This window comes from Chroicocephalus ridibundus, chromosome 2 (genome assembly GCF_963924245.1).
Source record: "Chroicocephalus ridibundus chromosome 2, bChrRid1.1, whole genome shotgun sequence".
NCBI lineage: Eukaryota > Metazoa > Chordata > Aves > Charadriiformes > Laridae > Chroicocephalus > Chroicocephalus ridibundus.
Genome location: NC_086285.1, coordinates 127,369,274 through 127,389,215, shown reverse-complemented (window position 1 = coordinate 127,389,215; position 19,942 = coordinate 127,369,274).

Sequence of the window (19,942 nt, the reverse complement as noted above, 5' to 3'; positions counted from 1 at the left end):
ATTTGCTCTGCTAATTCAACAATACCCAGTAGGTGGCCTCAGTGTATAATGTATTTCTTTACTCTTTTTTTAGTAATTCTGCTTTGCTTTTTTCAGTGCAACAATTCTATTTGACTTGGAGTCTCCTGCTTTTGATCACTTATTTTCAATATTTCAGCATCAGCTATTTTTTAAGTACTAATTCTTTTAAATATTACTCTCTTGGTGAATAAAAAATCATGCAATTGCTAAAGTGCAACTAATGATTTGGAAAAAGAACAAACAAAATCCACACAGTTCTGCTCTGGTTTAGAGACATCACCCATATACTTCATGATTCTCCCTTTACCTGTCATTTTACTTTCCTCAGAGCTTAGAGAAACATTTTCTTTAGAGAATGTGACATATTATCCAGGTCCAGACAGATATACTCATATGGGCTGACAAACACAGATCCTTGGAGTCTTCAGCTCTGGATCTTTCAAAGAACTATTGCTAACGCTTGTGGTTCTCCCACATCTCCATCTTCAGAACTCAATTAACTTTTGGGATACAGCCAGTCCCTGCTTATAAACAAGGGTGTTACCTACATTCGTCATCCTGTGTGAATACCCTTTCAGATAGGGAGGTTCCTTTGATATGAAAAGTGTGAAATGCACTCTTGACTGATTGAAGATGTTAATTATCCTATTTCTTGTTCTTGTGGGAAACATTTCTTAGTTTCTGGGCAAGCAAGACTACCTATAGCTGGGATCACTGACACAACATATTGGCAGCTTTTTGTATTTTCAAAGACCAGAATGAATTAAATGCAAGCATCTGAGACATATTCAAAGTCATGTATCTACCCGTTATCACAAAATAGGGAATTCTGAGCTCTGCCAGTTAGTGGAGTCATTTCTATAATATTTTGCCTTGATAAGACTCCATATTCATTCTACCTTGTCAAACATCATGCAATAAATCCTGCAACGCAAGATCAGTTGTCATTTTCACTGTGACCTTCCACACTGAAAGAAGTGCCTGTGTATTTGTGAAACTTATTTGCCAATGAAGTATATTTATCTACCACGGATTTCCCCAAACTTCCTGGCCCTATTTTTTGTAGATAATTGATATGTAAACTCAGTCTTTGGCTATTACCAGTAAGCTAATAAGACAGACAGTCTTATAGTTTCCCTACCATAATGAGGCCTGAAACCAATTTGGCTGGGATCAAGGAAATATGAAGCCTCCAAATATTTCTGGAATTGCCTCACTATAAACTTTTTCAAAAAGGCAGATTGAAACGTTCTATAATAGATGTGACTGTTTGCATCAAGAAGCAGATATTTTTAGATTTGTGTTAACAAGGGCTTCCTAAAGAGAAGTCGGTGTCTGGTCCTATCGTACCCTAACACCACTCTCAGCTAAGCTTGGGATCTTCATTGCCCAACAGTGTGGCCCCAGTACTGTCTTCACTTCAGGCTTCGTTTTCATGTGGATGCTAAGGAAAATGTCTAGTCAAGACAAGTTAACTAGTCAATGTATATAAGTGAGGCTTTATTACATTTTTATTCAGAAGAAAGGCTGTTTTATTTCACAGTAGGCTAAGATATGGTGACCTAAGTTACAACAAATGAGAGCATCTGCATAGAGGTTTAGTGCAACTTAGCATATATGCATCAGTTTATTTCATTTCAACATTCCTGAGTGTCCCAGTGCAGGCAGGTCCTAAGAAAACAGCATTAGTCGAAATGAAAACTTGGGTTTGCATTTGTCCCCTCCATAGCCTGCTCTGCTACCATGGAGACAGACAGCTCTGTCAGAATCTAGTAATCTCATCTTCAAAGAAACAAAAACATTCTTGGTGAAAGAGCCAGCAAAGCTATATTTGCCTTAAATGTGATCTTGTGCCCTTCATTGAAATCCCACTTCATCACAAAAGGAAACAGAACTATTCTCTGTCACCCTTGTTTTCTTCTCACCTCTTTCTCTGAATGGTAATTAGAACTCCTAAATTATAAATTGCTCCGTGGACAGCACAAGTAATCAGCCCTGCACAATGCCCTACATCTCCCCAGCAGCAGCATCACAGCACCCCCATTCCCTCTCCTGCATCCCTTCTGCTCCTCAGTGCAACTCTTCCAGCTCTTGCCCACCAAGGGAGGACCCCACAATACCTTCAGTCCAGCCTTGCATGCCCAGCTCAGGCTACTTAGCTCACACCCTTGTTGTCTCCTCTCCATAGCTCCTGCCGGTTTGACAGCACCCTCTCCAGATAGCACGGGAGGACTGGCCAAGTGTTGGCTGCCTCTCGGAGCCGGCAGTGACTCAATTCTTCCTGCATTTCCCTCAGTTTGACTCTCTTGTCTCCTTCAACTCTTCCCCAAAAGTATGGAAAAGTAACTTCTATGTCTTTCTGCCAAATATTCCTGATTGGAATACCAGCAGGGCAGCCAAAAGACATCCTGGTTAGTAATGTGTCGTCATGATCAGAAGCCAGGCCTGTGAGATGAGCGCCCTGGGGTCCTAACCCAAACTGACAACCAGCTTTCCCTGTGCTCCCCACAAAGGGACTTCACCTCACTCCTTGTTTCTTCATCTACATAATAGAAACATGAAATAACATCAAAACTAATGCTCAGAAAGGTGTTGGGAGTTTAAGACACTGGTTGAATATTGGAAGACTGCTGTTCTTTAGCACTGAAGACAGAACAGAGTAGCTCTTCTAACCCAGAAGAAGATATCGAAATGAAAAAATTTAAACTATATGCAAGTACTTGGGGATATTTTTAAAGAGAAAAGAAGTGACACATGGAAGTTATTTTCATGTTAGCTGGAGAGACATCGAAGGAAATGCAGATTTAACCCTCAGACTGGGAAGAACAGAACTCCAGCACATTCCAGTTTCATGAGATTTAAATAAGCCTCCTCTTCACCACAGAGTAGACGGAGCTTTCACAAGCCATCACAGATCTCAGCTCTGTTTCTTCCAGAAGCTGCTGCCAGAAAATCTTGAGCTCTTATTTCTTTCCTGGAGCACTTTATACCCATATGGTTATACATGATTTGGGTGACTATAGTGATCACAAGCTCTTTGTTAACATACCTGTGCTGTGCATAAATTACTGAGGACTCACTGGCCTGCACTCATCTTCCAACCAACCCACTGATCTACTCCAATCAATGTAGTGATTTAACTACTGCAATTCATTCTCTGTTTTGATCAGATCTTGGTACAAATTCACTAGGCTGAACCCTTTCCTTTCCAAAGAAAAACAGTCAAGCTAATCACCCCATTATAAGAGGCTTCTCCAGATGAAGCACATCAGGTACCCCAGGTAACCCAGAACTACCGAATCCCAAATTAAACTGATGTCTATGGTATGTCCAGTAACAGAAAATGCGAGATGGAAAGCACCAGCTTTTTACACACTTACAACTTTGCCACTTGCAACAGTTCAATGGGAATTAAAGAGGGTGAGCTGGGAATGCTGCCAGGTGTAAGGATGAGGTATCTGGGGGAAAGGTGAGCAACTAAGTGGAAAGGACAGTGATGTCCCCAATACGCTGTCAGGATTTGGCAGAATTAGACCAAATATTTTGCTTCTCTCACTGGTCCTAACATATTTTAGCTACTTTAAAGTATGACCATTAGCCCCGTTCCACTACAGAGAGGTGTACAAGGAGAGGAAGGATCAGACTAGGATCACATACCAACCATGCACTGAGTTCAGTGTCACTCAGACTTCTGAATTTAGGCAATAACTAGTTAAGATACACACCAAAACCACCTAAGTTCTGCTCTCTTTGAGCAACTGTAGTTTATTTCACATAAATATATTTTTGCCTGTAAAGATTATAGATATTGTTCTAGAATTGAGGCTCTGACACTGTTTCTACCTCATTGATAAATCTAACCGTATGTTTACATAAAACATACTAAACCAAAACGTCCCACAAAACTGTGCACTCAAACTTTTAGTCCCGTACCCACAATTAACCCTGTTAAATTTTAAAACTGTTTTATTTTATTCTCAGCAACATAACTCTTACACAAAGTTATACTTTCACAGGTCCACACTGTGGACCCCCACAACCTCCTCTTCCCTGTTCATCAGCAGCCCTTACAAGACCATGGGAGTCCACCACTGACACATGGTATAAAACTTGGCTGTGGCCATTCTGGATTCCTTAGGGAATCTTTCTTGTCTTCTTTTGATCATATAAATGGGGTGAATCATCTCATGTCCCAATAACAGCTCTCTCAAAATGCTCCAGATAATCCCCTAATCCCTCAATTCAGCATCATCTAAAGATGAGGACACCAGCAGACAACAAGTGATTATTGTTCGTTCCGGGAGGCAGAGCTAAGGTTGCATTAGCATGTACCTTGATTCCTCGCTCTGGTTTTCAGAGAACAGAGTGTTATTGAACTGCACATCCTGAAAGAGCGTGAGACATTACAGAGCAATTTTGACAATGTGTTAACACATTTTTCTGCAGTGAAACCAGCAGGATTATTGAGCTAATGACCAAGCTTTTTAAATCACAAGTTCACTCACTTCCCCCTCACCCTTCTGCATGAAATCCTCTCTTCCCTTGTGCGACCATCCCATTCAGAAAAATTGAGACACTATCTCTCATGAGTCTATAACGCACTGCTGTCCCTGTGTTTTCTGGTTTAAGAGCTTATGCATGGTGTTCTTGTTTGCTGTAAATTTAGTCATAAGCCAAACAAGCTTGTATTTTACCTATGCAAACTATTCTGTAGAGTACAAAATATGTACTTTTTTTCCGTAAAGAGAAATATGATGGCATTTGAAACTGATGTGGAATATTGGAAAATAACATCCTGCAAAGACTGTAGCCACTTTGAGTTTTGACCTGCAACTGTGCTTCTAAGTGTTGGAAAATAGACAAAGTGAAACCTGAACAGACCGTAGAGAAATGGGAGAAGTTTTAATGGGAGAAGTTTTAATGGACACCTTTTTTATTCAGCTGGTGAAACTCTAATGTGCTGGTGTGCTTGTGCGCAGGACTTGCAAAAGAGTATCTAATTTTCACAAGAAACACCTAGTACTGTGCTCTTATTGGAAAAAGGAAAGCTCCTAAAAGTTGCATTTTCACATCAGTAAACAAAGAACAGGACTGTACAGAAAAGACATAAGAAGTTCAAGTATTACAATAATATGGAGTGTAGGACATGTAGAACCATGCGGATAACAAAGAAGGAAAATAAATGTAAAAGAAAAGAAACGTGTTTAAATTAAAAATAAACTTTTTACTTCAAGCACCAACAGAAAAATAACCCACGAGGGAAGAAAATCTTCCCTTCCTAGCACACCTAAGTCTCAGAGAAGGTGTGCAAAAAGGTGAACACAAGCTTAGGGCTAGAGGAACATTGCCTTGGAAAAGAACCCTTCTTTTCTCCCTTTGGCAATAGTATAAAGTTATTTTACAGGTGTATCTGTACAAGGTGATGGTATATATTTTATGACTAAACTATATTGACCTATATGAGGTAAATAAATCTAGCTACTGCTGATACAAAGTTATCTTAGCCTGTATGAGTCAACAAATATATATCGTTTCAAATCTAAGGCGGCATTTTGACTTCTGCCCGTGGTGAGCTCAGGTTCATATTATACTTCTGAGCCTTCTCATCTCTGATGTCTTCCATTCATCTCCAGTTCTGTCAGGCCTTGAGAGACAGTCACCAGGAACTGGAACGGTAGTGAGGTTAGGTAAGGCTGAACGCAGCATGATGACAACCTTGCCTGCTCCATTTCGCACACGTTTAATTACACAAATACGAAAGCCCGGAACTTCCTCGTTACATTTGTCCCGTTTGTCTTGGTAATAAATCAAATTAAGGTGTGATTTTATTATATGTTAAATATCTTGGTGTGTCTTTTACTGTGGTTGCTACAGGTCCTAAATAAATGAAGGAACGCATCCTTACATCTATGCAGGAGGTGTCAGAACACACAAAATGAAGTTCACAGGATTCATTCATAAAGAAGAAACAGGAGAAACCAAATGAAAGTAGAAATTTGGCACAGGGACTTTCTACAAAGGGACACCAGAGACAAGATGACGAAAACACGTAGACAAGTAAGAGCTCCACTGTAAGGACTGATTAGTCTGGGCATTAGATCTGAAAACCAGACAGCACTGGCTCAGCTGTTCAGGATAGACAACTGCTGGCTCAACTCCTCAAGGAATCACATGCCTGTCACTGTGTAGGTTTTTCACTTAAGATTTCAGTCATAGGAGATTTAGCCATAATAATAAAATTACACACTGAGGAAATTCCTCTATACTAGTACAAATGTGTCTTCTTTAAAATTACATTATTTTGTGAATCATATCAACCCATCAAATATGAAACCTGCATACTGCACTGATCTTCAAATATTCAACAGTGCCTAGATTTAGACATTTCATGCACAGTTAATGTAATGAGAATATGTCTAAATACATAAGAACGAGATGAAAACTACACTTTCCAACATAATTCTTCATTCGCTGACTAGACTAGACTAGACTAGAACAGAATAGATCAGTTGGAAAGGACCTACAATGATCATCTAGTCCAACTGCCTGACCAATTTGGGACTGAACAAAAGTTAAAGAAAATCATTAAGGACATTGTCCAAATGCCTCTTAAACAGTGACAGGCTTGGGGCATTGACCGCCTCTCTAGTTCCAGTGTTTGACCACCCTCTTGGTGCTGAAACGCTGCAATGTTGTTCTTTTGGATTAAAAGTGATTCATTTGTGGCTTTCTGTGGCTCCACCAAGTATATGCTGTTAAAGGATAGACATAGGTAATTTCCAGCAACACCTAATGACCATCACCTCATAAAGCAGCCACTGTATCTGAGTTATGGCACTCAGAAAGCTTTTAATTATTATTTTTTTTAATTATAGGACCATCAGGAAATAATGTTCAGTATTATAAACTTTGCTAGGGAATATGTTAAACGCTTCAGAGGAGAAGTTAAAAAGACATCCTAGTTTCAAAGTGGTTACAGATCAATTTTCCACATGGCAAAGGGAGTTTGCCAAACATGAAAGAGGTTTACAGGGAAGTACATGAAATAAAACCCAGTGGGTTTCCCTTCCTATTACACCTGAACACAGTGATAGCAGGATAAATATTTGGCAGATGAAGAAACACAGATCTTTTTCTCAAAAAAAACCCCAACCAAACAAAAAAAAAAACCAAAACCACACAACAAACAAAGCAAGCAAGCCAGCCTCTGGGCAAATTGTTCTTGAGTGCTTTGCCTCCTACACAAATTTCATTCACGTTTCATTACATGCAGAAACAGCCATATGGTAGTGAGATACAACAGAAACAGAACTGATGAAAAGGTGGACAACAAACATTAGCAAATTGTGGAGACAGACCTAAATATTCGAATGTTCAGCAAGATGTGGGAAGAGTAGATAAGTCAGACATTATCTGTATAGGTTTTGAAAGAATTCTGCCTGTCACCAAGGTATTCCAATAATTTCTTGTTCGAGGAGCTCCGCGCTTTACTGTAACCTTTTAGTATGTTATGGTAGGTAACTTAATGGCTGGCATAATTCAGGCCAGCAGCCTTCCAGTGCCAAGGAAAAGCAGTCAAGGAGGAATGGTGCCAGTAAAATGTTGCTGCTGCCCCTCTTCTCCTCCTCACTAGCTCCTGTTCAGGCCCATGCAGCAGAAGGCTCTCTCATACTGCAGTCCTAACCTGTGTAAGTCAGGCTGGCAAACCGCGATCCTATGTGCTTTATTATCCCAGCTTTGACTACTGTTGTTCCCCCTCCTCACACAGCCTCCTCTGAAGGGGCAGCAGGCATGTGTATCAGAGGTCCTCCTGTCCCTGTTTTCCAGACCTCAGAGAAGGAATGAAGAAAGAAGCAGATCCTGTGGGTCACTAACAATGCATTCTCCATGCTCATACCCCTCATGCTTAAGAGGTTCTCTGGCTTTGCTGTATGGGAACTGATCTGACACCAGCCTCTCATAATCTCCTATACATTTCATTGTCCTGGTACTCAAGCGTCTGGCCAACCTCCTCTGTGGAAAGTCTTTCCTTAGATTTCTGAGGTGAATGGGGAATGACTGAGACACGGATAACCATTTTAGTAATGGGACTGGCAAGTGAAGGATTGATGTCCTGGTTTGAGGTAAAACAAAACCAATTTTCTGATTTGTAATTTTACTTTTTAGCTGGGACTCTTCTAACTGACTAAAGTCTGAAATTAACAGCATATTGTTCAGAAACTGATCACTCTCGGAGTGATAAGACCTGATTATACCAAGGAATAGTATGCACAGAGGCTCTTGCTTATACTTATTGCTATAACAAACAAGGTCATCTAACTTCGTTATTTGCCCCATTGGAGGGTCGGAAGCGGAGAAGCATAGAGGGGTCCCACCTACAGGGAGGAGCGGACGGGACAGGTGACCCAAAACTGACCAACGGGGTATTCCACCCCATCTGCATCACGCTCAGTATAAAAGCTGAGGGATCAAAGGGGCAAGGCTGCTCTTGCTCGCTCTTTCTTCAATGGCTGACGTCTGAGGAGGACCCTGTCTGTTCGTCTGCCTTTGATCCCGATCTGAGCATTCCTGACTCTAGTTCCGGAATTCAGCTCCTGTCCATCGCTGACTCCAGTCTGGGACTTTCCCTGTGTCTGCTGGTGACGCGATCGTCATTTTGGGAGCTGGATACGGTTTTGTATATATTGTACACTTTTTTCTTTAATTTTTATTATTCTATTATTATTTACTATTTTCTAATTTATTATTATTTTCATTAAAGTAGTTTAGTTCTTTTTCTAAACTTGTAAATCTCCTTATCTCTTCCTCTCCTCTCTGGGAGGGGAGAGGGCATCTGTCGTTCTGATTGGCCAATCCGACCAAAACCACAACAATTGATTTATAAGATTTAAAGAGGTGAAATAAAATAAGTTGAAGAGGACAGTAAGGGGGGAAAGAATAAAACAGTGGTCAGCTTGCTGAACAGGAAGGACTGTTGAGTTTTGGGAGCGCTGAGGATAGTAATGCACAAAAAGGGAATGGTGAGAAGAGCTGAGAATCTGTCCTTAAAAAGGTGTGTAGGAGATAACAGCCAAATGACGAATACGTGATGCTTATGAGAATGCTAGAATTACAACATGTAGTAAATACGGATTAGCTAAGGATCTCCAAACTGTTTCACTGGAAGTAGAAAGGACTCCCCTAAAGGAGGAGGGACTGTGATCTGTTTCTCATACCAAGAGCTGAGGAAAGCATGACACCACCAAAGGCAAGGCCGCAGGGAACACAAGGCAAGCCAGGAATTGTGGATGATTTAAGCCTTAAACGTCACAGATGTGGAACGAGACATACCAGCCCTGGCAACATGGAGAAGCAGGTCTGGTTGTAATGTGGCCTGTAACACTGAACCCCGGCAGCGTGAAACATGTAGGGTGTAAACCTGCTTACATGTAAGCGCCCAGGTGCTCTTCCCACTCATGGAAATGCCACCACAGGGGCACACCTAAGCTCTAGGCTCAGGGAAAACATTTCGGGACCTGCGATACTCTATCAGATGCCAACTGCTTTTTCAGAGCCTGTTGCCCAACTGCCATCATTGACACATGGAGGCTCGTCCGCCCTCAGGGATGTGACTGAGCTTCGCGCCGGGACCGAACGCCCGGCACCTGAGCCTGCCCGCCTGCTCCGCCGCAGCCACCGGGTGCCATTTTGTGCCACAAGCGGCCCCAACACCTCACGCAGCCTCTGCAGCGGCGCCCCCGCCGCTGCCCAGCCTCCCGCCGCCCAGGCCGGCCGCCCCAGGCGGGGCTCCGGGCCGGGGGACGGCAGCGGCCGCCATGCCGATGCCCGCGCCCGCCCTCGGCCCAGAGACCCAACGGAACCAGCGGCGCCTCGTCCCCCTCCCGGGCCGTGCCCCCCTCCCCGCGGCCCCGCGTCGGCACTACATTTCCCAGCAGCCCCCGGGAGGGGGACGGGGCCGAACGGCGCCGTGTCTGCCGCGGGGGCTGCTGGGAGGAGCCGTTAGCGGGGCGTGGCCCACCGGCCGCCCCTGAGGGGAGCGGGGGGGGTGGCGCTGGCTGTCGTTAACTGGTACCGGTGGGCACCTGCAGCCGCCGGTAAAGCTCGGTGGTTGGCATATAACGTCATTGCTTATTGCGTAAGGGATGACGGCGGGGGCGTTGAGAGGGGCCGGCGGGGTTCGGCCCCCTTCCTCCGCCTCCTGTTTTTCCGGGGGCTCAGCGGCTTGGTGCACCGTAGGAAGGAAAGGTTGGGTTCGGTTTGGTTTGGGGCTTTTTTTTTTGTAGGTGCAAAGCTAAAAGGGAAGGTCCAACAGCCTAGGGAAAAACAAAAAAAGGGAACTCCGCTGACTCAGTCGCCATCGCTACTGGGACCAGTAACGGTAGTGCCAGTCGGTAGGAAGGAGGCGTTCAGCTGTCTCCCAGGTGGTTGTACACATGGGGGAAGCCGCTCCTTCCTCTTGAGGGCTGTGGCGCTTCAGGGACCACTTCTAAAAACCATTTATTAAATTTACAATCTCTATAATCGCTTCACAGGCATCCTGGGGAGGAACAGCTGTTCAAGAGCTGCCGTGCCTATGGGCTGGGACTTCATGTACGGGCTTTTTTTCCAGATACAAAGATTGGGCCCTGGGAGGCACACTTCTTACGTGACCTGAGATTAGCAGATACATCACACATCTTTTTGTTTCTTGTGGCTTTTTGGTCTTTTCTAGGAAAGACCAGGAACGTGAAGTTGGTGGCTGAGCGATCTCTTTGGCAATACCTTCCTGAACACTGTTTTCTCACCCAATGTTACAAATAGGCAATCTATCAAATAACCATAAACAAGTGAAACAACACTGTACCCTCAGGTATTTGGGAGTGCAAATTAAAAAATGCAGACAATGTGAAAATGAGAACAGAATCTTTAAAGCTAAGGTTTGGGTTTAGTTGCTTCTAACTGAAAACCTTCGGGACAATACTGCACAATCTGGCCTGTGGATTTTCTTTGCTCAGAAAGTTAGTAGATGACTGTTTTTCTCAAGAAGTTTTGCGTGGCCTGTCGTCTAAAAAAAAAAAAGACAAAAAAAGGATGGAGGTCTCTGTTGAACATGATGGGAAGCTGTTTTCCACCTTCCTTGCTGATCTTCCCTTCATATATTTTTCCATCTCATTTTGCAGATGCCTAGAATTTTTCTAATGGAGCTACAGGTGCACATATGGCAAATTTAAGCCCAGTGAGAAGAGGTTTACTTTTTTAGTTACTGTTGTTATTATGATCCGCAGATGACACAATCCATGAATCACAGTTTAAAATGCAGCAGATAGATAGGCTAATATACATTGTTTTCCAATTCAGTGGTGCCTTCAATAATTAATTGGTTCCCCTAATTGCACAGTATAAATATTATGCGCCTGTACTCTAATGCCTACAAAGGCAGATGATTAGATAAAACCCTGTGACTTTAATTGTACGTGGGTGACATACTAATATGGACAAACTGAAAACATGGACTTTACATACAAAAGGTCTTTCTTAGGGGAAATTCACACAGATTATCCAGAGATCAAAAGGCAGAAAAGTAACATTTCCATAGTTACTCAGAAGCTGTTGTAACGGGTAAGCACGTCAACTGCATTTGCTCCATTTATCCATCGGGACCATTAAACACAAAACTATTTTCTGTGGCTTCAGTCATCCCTGAACTGAATGTGTCTGTAGGCACTGAGGAAATACCACTTGTATGCTTTCCCTGTTCACTCTTTTCCTAAGTACGTGCTGCTGGTTACCCGAGAAGTAAAACACTAGATTAAATAGGTGTTTTGTCTAACACAGCACGGCTGTTCTTCTGTAGAGAACTATGTCACAGCCAGTACTGTATATAGGTACATGACTCAGTCATGCCGGATCAGCTATGTAATTTAGCTTTCTGAAATGAAATGCTTTTTTCTTCAAATTGCTGCTCTGATCAATAAGAACATTCTCCACAATCACTTTATATGAAGTATCTAATACATAACTTAGCTGACTGCTAATCACTGAAAAGGGGCTTCTGGTATACAATTACTAGAAACGCTGGTTAATAAGTACACTTTTATGGGTATGCATTTGTTTTATAAATAACCTGCATAAAAGGGTTAAAATTTGCAGCAGGCAAATCAGTCTGATTTCCAGTGCAAGGGCAATTACTTCTATTTATAACTTCAGGATGGTGTTGACTCGTTATCACCTACTTATTTATTGTCAGAAACTGAACAATCATTCACTTCACCCATGCCATTAGGAATTTTATATTCCTCTATCACACCCCTCCCCTTTCAACTCTCTTCCAAGCTGTTGAAACGTCTCTTTAAGCAAAAGCTATTGCATACTGTAACGAGCCTTATCACTCTTCTGCGTACCTTTCAAGTTCTACTAGATCCTACATGGGGGGAAGATGCAGGAGAATTAGTCTTCACTCAGGGTTGAAGATGCGAGTGTGCTATGGATTAAATCATGGCATGATCATTGCTTTCTATTTTATTACTCATTTCTTCCCTGAAAAACTATAACTTCATTTCACATGTTAACTCTCACATTCTTCCCAATGCTCCCACAGCTCTTTCCCTAATTCAGAGACAATTGTTTTGGATTTAGAAAGCAAGTGATTGCCAGTCTGACAGATTTTGAAACAAAGTCCACTCTAAAACCAGGTTCAGTAATCGTGTTTTGTCCAAGCGTAATTTTCAGGGAATGGGAAGGAGGCTGAGGAAATTAACGTTAGTGGAACTACCTTTCAGCTACAGGAAGTTCAATGGGCAACAGTGAAGCTTTTTAAAAATGGTTTTGTTTGGCTTTGAGCTATGGAATTAACACATTATAGATTTTGAGTCTAGAACAGAAAAATATTTCAGAAATTAAATGAGCACTGTGAAATACAGACATTTTAGAAAATATTAGGAACCTACTTCAGATAAATGAGAAATGCCACAGTGAGTGTTAAGATCATATCCTGCATTCAAAAGTAACCAAAAGAAAAAGGGAAAATAATTCTGCCTCTGTAATATTGAGCTGATTTCATAGGATTCTCTGTGGGTGAAGTTTCACACTTAGCTAGGTGATATCTGAAAAAAAAATACATCACAGAAGTCAAAATCTCCTGTAGCTATTCAAAGTCAGTTCTGAAAAAAAGTTTTAATTGAGCACTGTTTTTCTAGGTTTTCTAGTATAAAATACAATGAAAGATAAAGGGCTACCAAAGCAGCGATAAGCTTTTTCCTTAGAGTTAGCTGAGAGTAAAGATCTCCCGGACAGGTTTCCTTTCTTCACAAAATTCATTGGTGTTGATGTATTTTAGAAAGTGAGACTTTTTTTATCATACCACTTTGTGTTGCTGTGGTATCAAGTGCATCAGCCCTTTGTCACCTAACAACATGATGCTCAGTTTCACACCTCAAAGGCCAGGTATAGGAATTAAAATCAGAGCTGGAGTATGACAACAGTGACTTTTTAAAATACAAATACACAAAGATACAACAGTTTATTGTAGGAAAAATGTATTAAAAAATGCAGTGTATGCATTTCAAATAAATGTAGGCAAATTTATGTAAAAAATTAACAAAGTGTAAATATAGTAATTAATATACACCAAAATGTTGTACAACTTACAAAAGGGTTGGGAAATGTGTCTGAAAGAGGTAGACAGGATTTTTTTCCCCCGCTTTTATATTCAAAATGTCTTTTTCCTTATACTCTCTAACTCTCTAACCAATAGCCTCGTTAGTACTCAAGACCTCAAAGTCCTGAATACAAATAATCTCCCTGATTTAGATCAGAATTTTACATCATGAAAACAGTGGCTTGCACTGCGCATAGTATCATATGTACCATGCAGCATAAGCGCGTACCACCGAGGCACATCCAGAACCATCTGGTGGAAATCAGGCCTTATCTTCTTTTGGGCAGCTGTTCAACTCAAATAACTATTAAGTGGACCATAGAAATCCAAATCTGTTAATGGGGGAGAGTGATGTTTAAGTTTGAACCAAACCTGGCAAAGCAAAGGTGATTTAATCCCTGGTTCCTCAGATACCGGCTGGATTACTCAGAAAGTAGCAGGTTTGGGGCTCTTCTGAAGTAACCAGGACAAGGTAGTGAAACCTAGTACAAGCCAGTGCACTCCTGTAAATACTTCATGATCAACGTTCATGAACTTACATGTTGTCTGACAAAATGGTTTCACCAAGGTTTTTATCTGTGGATTTTCTGTGCAGCTGAAGACCCTAATAATTTAGAAATGATAGAGAAAAAGGCAAGTTAAAATCCAAAAGCACCAGCACTGGAATTCTGCAAATAGCAGAGACTCAAGGGTCAATGTCATTGCAGCTGGTAACTAAGTATGAGATCATGGACATAAAAGTTAATATAAAAGTATCAGCAGTTTTTCCCTTCATAGCATTTTTCTTCAATTTACAGATCAACAATAAATGCAGAGAAATGTTGCAGCCTTTACTGCTCTCACAGCCATTTGCAGCATTATCTCAACTTCTGAGAAATATACAAGCCAAAACTGACTATCACAAGACATGCAAGTACACTCTGGATTTCTTCAGAATAGCCAAAAAAACCCCTGATGCTTAATTATCACATCAGCAGATATCCAAGAGACCACAGTGCACAGAGCTAGAAACTCTCATCTCCTGTAAGACACCCAGTAATGAAAGATGGGGGGGAAAAGCATAAGTTTACTTTTTTATGGTAGTTTACAGTGATACAAGTATGGAACGAGGCTGAACACTCAAGAGAATTTGTGACCACGTGTTACAGAGTGCATTAGAGTACACTGAAAGTTTTGTACCTCACTGCCTCCAGACTATTTACCATCTAAAACAAGACAAAAAGCAACAGAGTTCAAAAAGAAGGAAAAGCAGAGAAACTAAGATTAGGTCTGGCACAGAATCATTATCTGTTTTCTTCTCCCCCTATCATTTATCTCCACATGCAGCCCCTGCCTACCTGCAAGGCTGCCCCAACTTTCCATCCAGGCACAGATCTGCAAGCCCAGATGAGGTATTCATCACGGCCTCACCTGGAGTCTTCCCTCCAGCACACAGAGGTTTAAATTAGTTCTCTGGTTTGTTATACCCTGCTGTTTCCATCCTGTTTTCCTCCAGTCCCTGCTTATTCCTGTATTAGAACACACTCTCCCACCCACTGCTTTCATGCACAATTAATTAAAACCTTGCTAACTTTTCTTTCTGTTAGCTGGCTATCAGCCTTGCTGCCTCATTTCCCAAACATCACTACAGACCTTGGATCTCTTTTGCTAGTTTTGCTTCCCTGCTGTGTCTCTAATTTTTCCATGTCAGAAACCTTGAATTACTCTTTATTAGGATGAAATTTTTCCAAGTCCCAAATGGTAGGAAGCTGCCTCACTCTGTTTACTATTTAGTGAGGACTATATTATTGTTTACTATTGTATAGCGTTTACTATTTATAGTCTGTTTACTATTTAGTGAGGATTATATTATTGTAAATGATGTTTTAGCCCAATCTCCCCAAGTAACCACTCACAAATACATTTTTTTTCATGGAGAAAGGACGTAACTCTCTTATTGGCCACTTCCTCCTGCAGTACAGGCAGGTTCTCTGAAAAGTAGAGATACTATGAGGTATACATACCACAGGCGCATAGGGGAGCATGCAAAAACAGTGAGCAGAGCTACACAGCAGCAATCTCTTTGCAGCCAACAATGGCAGGCTACTGATTATCTGTATTCATTGCGCCTCAGTTATACCTTGTGCATTTGCAAATAAAATCCTAGTGGAGGGATCAGAGAACATGACGCTGCTAGATGAGGTCCTGACTTGAGTACGTATCCAAGGCCACTTGTACACATACTCAATATTTGAGCATACGCTCTTAACGCTTCTGTATCACACTAGAATTACTTGCACGTTTTCTTTCTGAATTAAATGGGTCAGCTCTGGGGGCAGATGCCAGTTCAGCCAATGCTGCCTGCTTACGTGAGTGAGCCCTCAGCTGCCGCTCCCAGCCGGTTCATGCCAAAGCATGTTGGGATCCACAGCCTGAACACTTCTGCACCAGAGGGGATCAGAGTGTGCCAATTCCATCCCCATAGCAGGGAGTTCAATAAAGTTCAGCGCCGTTAGCAAATACAGCTTCAAAGTGGTGATGCTGCTGCTGCCATCCACTTTTACACTGCAGGTTGAGGGTAGTTATCAACAAGGCCAGATACCTATGTTTGTCCACCATGACGCAAAGCTCTGCAGATCTGATGAAGAAATTATAAACAGCTATTTTATTTAAATCCTTCACACCATCATCGTCATAACCCTACCATAACAGAGACTGGCGTAGGTTTCCATGACTGAGGGGCATACACTGCTTTTACCATCAGCAAACACCGGTTAATCCTAAGAGCTGATGTAGCCACCTACAAGGAATAATTGGACTTGAGCATTAGAGGACTAATGTAACAAGCGCTCCTGTCTGTGTAAAGAACGTAATATGAGACACACCCCTGTCTATAATGCTACCTATTGCCAAGGTTAGTGGCTTCTGCCTATGCCACACTTTCACGTCGCATGGGAACTCCAGGTTAGTCTTGTTTTGCACGCTCTTCCCACGCAATCCTCTGTGCTGTCTGGGCACATAGGAATTTGATCACAGAGCTGGCCCAGATGAAAAAGCAAACCCCAAATATTTTCTTGGCAGGGTTTTACTCACCAGTTCTGTTGAGGTTCACCATGCTGCAGTAAAATGCCCAGGGAACGAAAGACAAAGCGTCAGGTCCTGACACCAACCATCACACTGTAAACATAGTTGCTTAACAGGCTGTGAACTCTGGGATCTGGGCATCCAATGGATACATCATGATGGTAACTTAGTGCTGGCACGTTCCTCTTCCCATGAGGATTTGTTCCCTTCTTAATTTGATTTGCAAGGGGTAGAAGCACGCTATTCCATGCACTAAGCTGCTGGTTATATTTGCTGTGTATGTAGTAAATACCTTGAGCAGAAGATGTTAGTGCAGCACATCTCACCCCCTCACTCTCACTAAACTGGACTTGGCACTCTTCCCACATGTAGTGAATGGGGCACCAGTGGGTAATAGTTTGTCACTTCTACAATTCCTGTATTTTCAATCTGCTGATAGAAGGAACTAGAGTTCAATAAACTCCCGTTAGAGGATAAATATAAGGAAACTCATACGGTAAATGAAAATTCAGAATGTAACTCAGTATTCTGTGTTCAGGGTGATGATCCTTCCTTTTGACTGGAGTCTCCTTTGCCTCAGCTGTTTTTCTTCTGCTGGAATAAGTAGAAAAAAGTCAGTTTTGAAGAATTCTGGCTTAGTGGTGTTTGCCCTACTTCCTTCATAGGCAACATGGGAGACATTTGACTTCTATTAGCAAAGCACTAGTTTTCAAAGTAAGACCCACTCCTCTCTGGCCAGTTGCAAAAGGTGACTAAGGACAAGCTTGTGTAGGCTGCAATTGCAATAAGGTACCTCCAATTGCTAAAGCAGCTGACACTGCCATGGGAAAATTATTAGGATTTTACAAGTTTCACAGTAGACATACGGAATAAATCACAGTATATAGGCACCAGTGGTATCACCTGTACTGCCTTTCCTACTTCTTGCCACTTAAAAGAAAGCAGGAAGATCCTAGTAATTTTCCTAGCAGCTGGTACAGTGCTGTGTTTAGTCTTTTAGTATGGAAAAGATGTTGATGTCACAGTGTTTTGGTAGCATTTTTCCCAAGTCTGGGACTCTTCAGTTCCCCATGTTCTGCCAGAGAACGCAGGTGCACAAGGAGTGTAAACCACAAGATGAGGAAGCTTCAACCCTCAGCTGAAACTGCAAATCACCAAGGTAAAGAGCCTGCCTGCCTGGACACAGAAAAAGAATCCAATAAGATGTCAGAAGACCCCAGACAAAAAATCACCATTGGACTAAAAGACGCGTGGGCAGCGCATGGAGGGTGTGTGAGGGGCGGGTGTGTGGCTCACGAGGGTATAATTGCCCAGGGATTTCTTTGTCCAAGGTCCCTCTCTTTGGAGGTACCCAGCCTGGGCTGTCCTTGCTGCTGTACCTTTCAATTCAAGTAATTGTTTTATAAAATCTGTCTCCTGAGACTCTGCTGCAGGAAACCTAGGGTTGAGCCTGAAGAAGGAGGAAGCACCTGAGCGTAAGCGTGTGTGTGTACAACACCATGAATGGTGTGTGAATGCTTGGGCAGCGGCTTCTCCTTTAACATATTACGCTGTTCCGCTTCAGCGGCTGGGGTAGGTGAGGGGTAATTAATGCTTTAAACTATTTATCATATTTTGAGTGCTCTGCTAAAAAGAAAAAAAAAAAAGATGAGAGCGCTTTTAGGAGAATATAGCTCCAACAAGAAGCCAGGCTGTTGTTGTTTTTTATAGTTTTAAAGCACAGATGAGTATCCTAGTAACCATTGAGTTGCATATATCCAGCTTAGACCAACCCTTACTCTATTTGCTTTATCCTCATTTGTTGTGACACAACCATAATGAAGATTAAATGGAGATGAAGTCAGGTGAGTGTAATAAAGATACTACCACAGATTCACATGAAGCATAAATAGCAATTTAGCGTGCTCCTGGTTACACTGTTCCACTAGAGGTGCCAATATCTATCCAACAACAAGTGCCAAGAGCTCTCTGGAAATTAATGTAGGCCAAAATACAGTGCAGCCCTCGGTAAAAAACGTCTACAGCCCAGCAGCACACTTAGGTAGCACAAGTACTACAGGCAAGCAAAAGTGAGAGCACTTACAAAGCTCCTCAAACTTGTTCGTATGACTTGAACGTCCTTGGGTTCCTTTGAAAACATCCAACACGATGTTACACCAAAACGCACAAACGATGCCAGTCTCGGTTCTGCACTCCTGGGATTTTGCCAACACTCACAAATTGGTCCAAAAATAATGTGTGGCAAGAGGGAGACATCTTCATCTAATACAAAATAGGTAGTTCCATTTCTAGATTTGAATCGAGAGTAATGATTCCACTTGGGTCTTCTCTGACCCCAGATTCTGGAAGACCCTAACTTGGCAATCTTTAAAAGGATTTCTTTACCTTAAGGCTGATTTTAGCCTTTCGTCATATGGACTAGTAAACTCAAGGTATTTGATGAGTTCTATTTTGACAAGTATTGTTCAGTGAGTTTATTATTTGCAGGAAATCTTTCTACAAGCTGGGGAAAGGAGCCAGGTCTCCCACCATCTAGCCTCCAACTCTGATCACAAGGTCAGTCTGAATGTTAAACATTATTAATTTCCAAGTATTACTACAAAGCACATATTTTGTTCAAACTTTTTTGAAAATTAAATGAATGTGGGTTTTTTTTTTACACTTCCTTGTTTTAAGCAAGCCACTGTAAATAATACAATCCACAAAAAGAAAGCAGCAGCCAATCTCCAATTTCATCAGAAAGGTCTTCCTGTGCCTTTTTGATATTTCTTCCATTTCTTACTGGTGTTACTGCCTTTCATCTGTGCCAGAACCTCTGCACATATTTTGTCCCATTTCAAACATTCACCCTATGACTCCTTCAGAAAGAAGAACTTGTTTCCCTACCCACTATGTTTTTGACAAATGTTTTTCTGTTATCAGAATAGCTTTACCGTGTCCTAATGTTTCTCCCAGAAGACTTTCTGAAATAACTTGCTCTGTTCCAGCAGTGGCCTGTCCCTTTTCAGGACTGGCCGTGTCACCCGAGTACAAAACCTGAGACTCATGATAACACGTGTATGTCCACATGCGGAATTTCATGAACTTTGCTCAGAGTAGTAGAGATCTAAGTAACTTACCTCTCAGCAATTGTCAAACACAATTACCTATACACATAGATAGCAATGTTAACTAAGAGATGTGATCCAACTGGGCATGTAGTGCTAAAGGTTGACGTGTAAG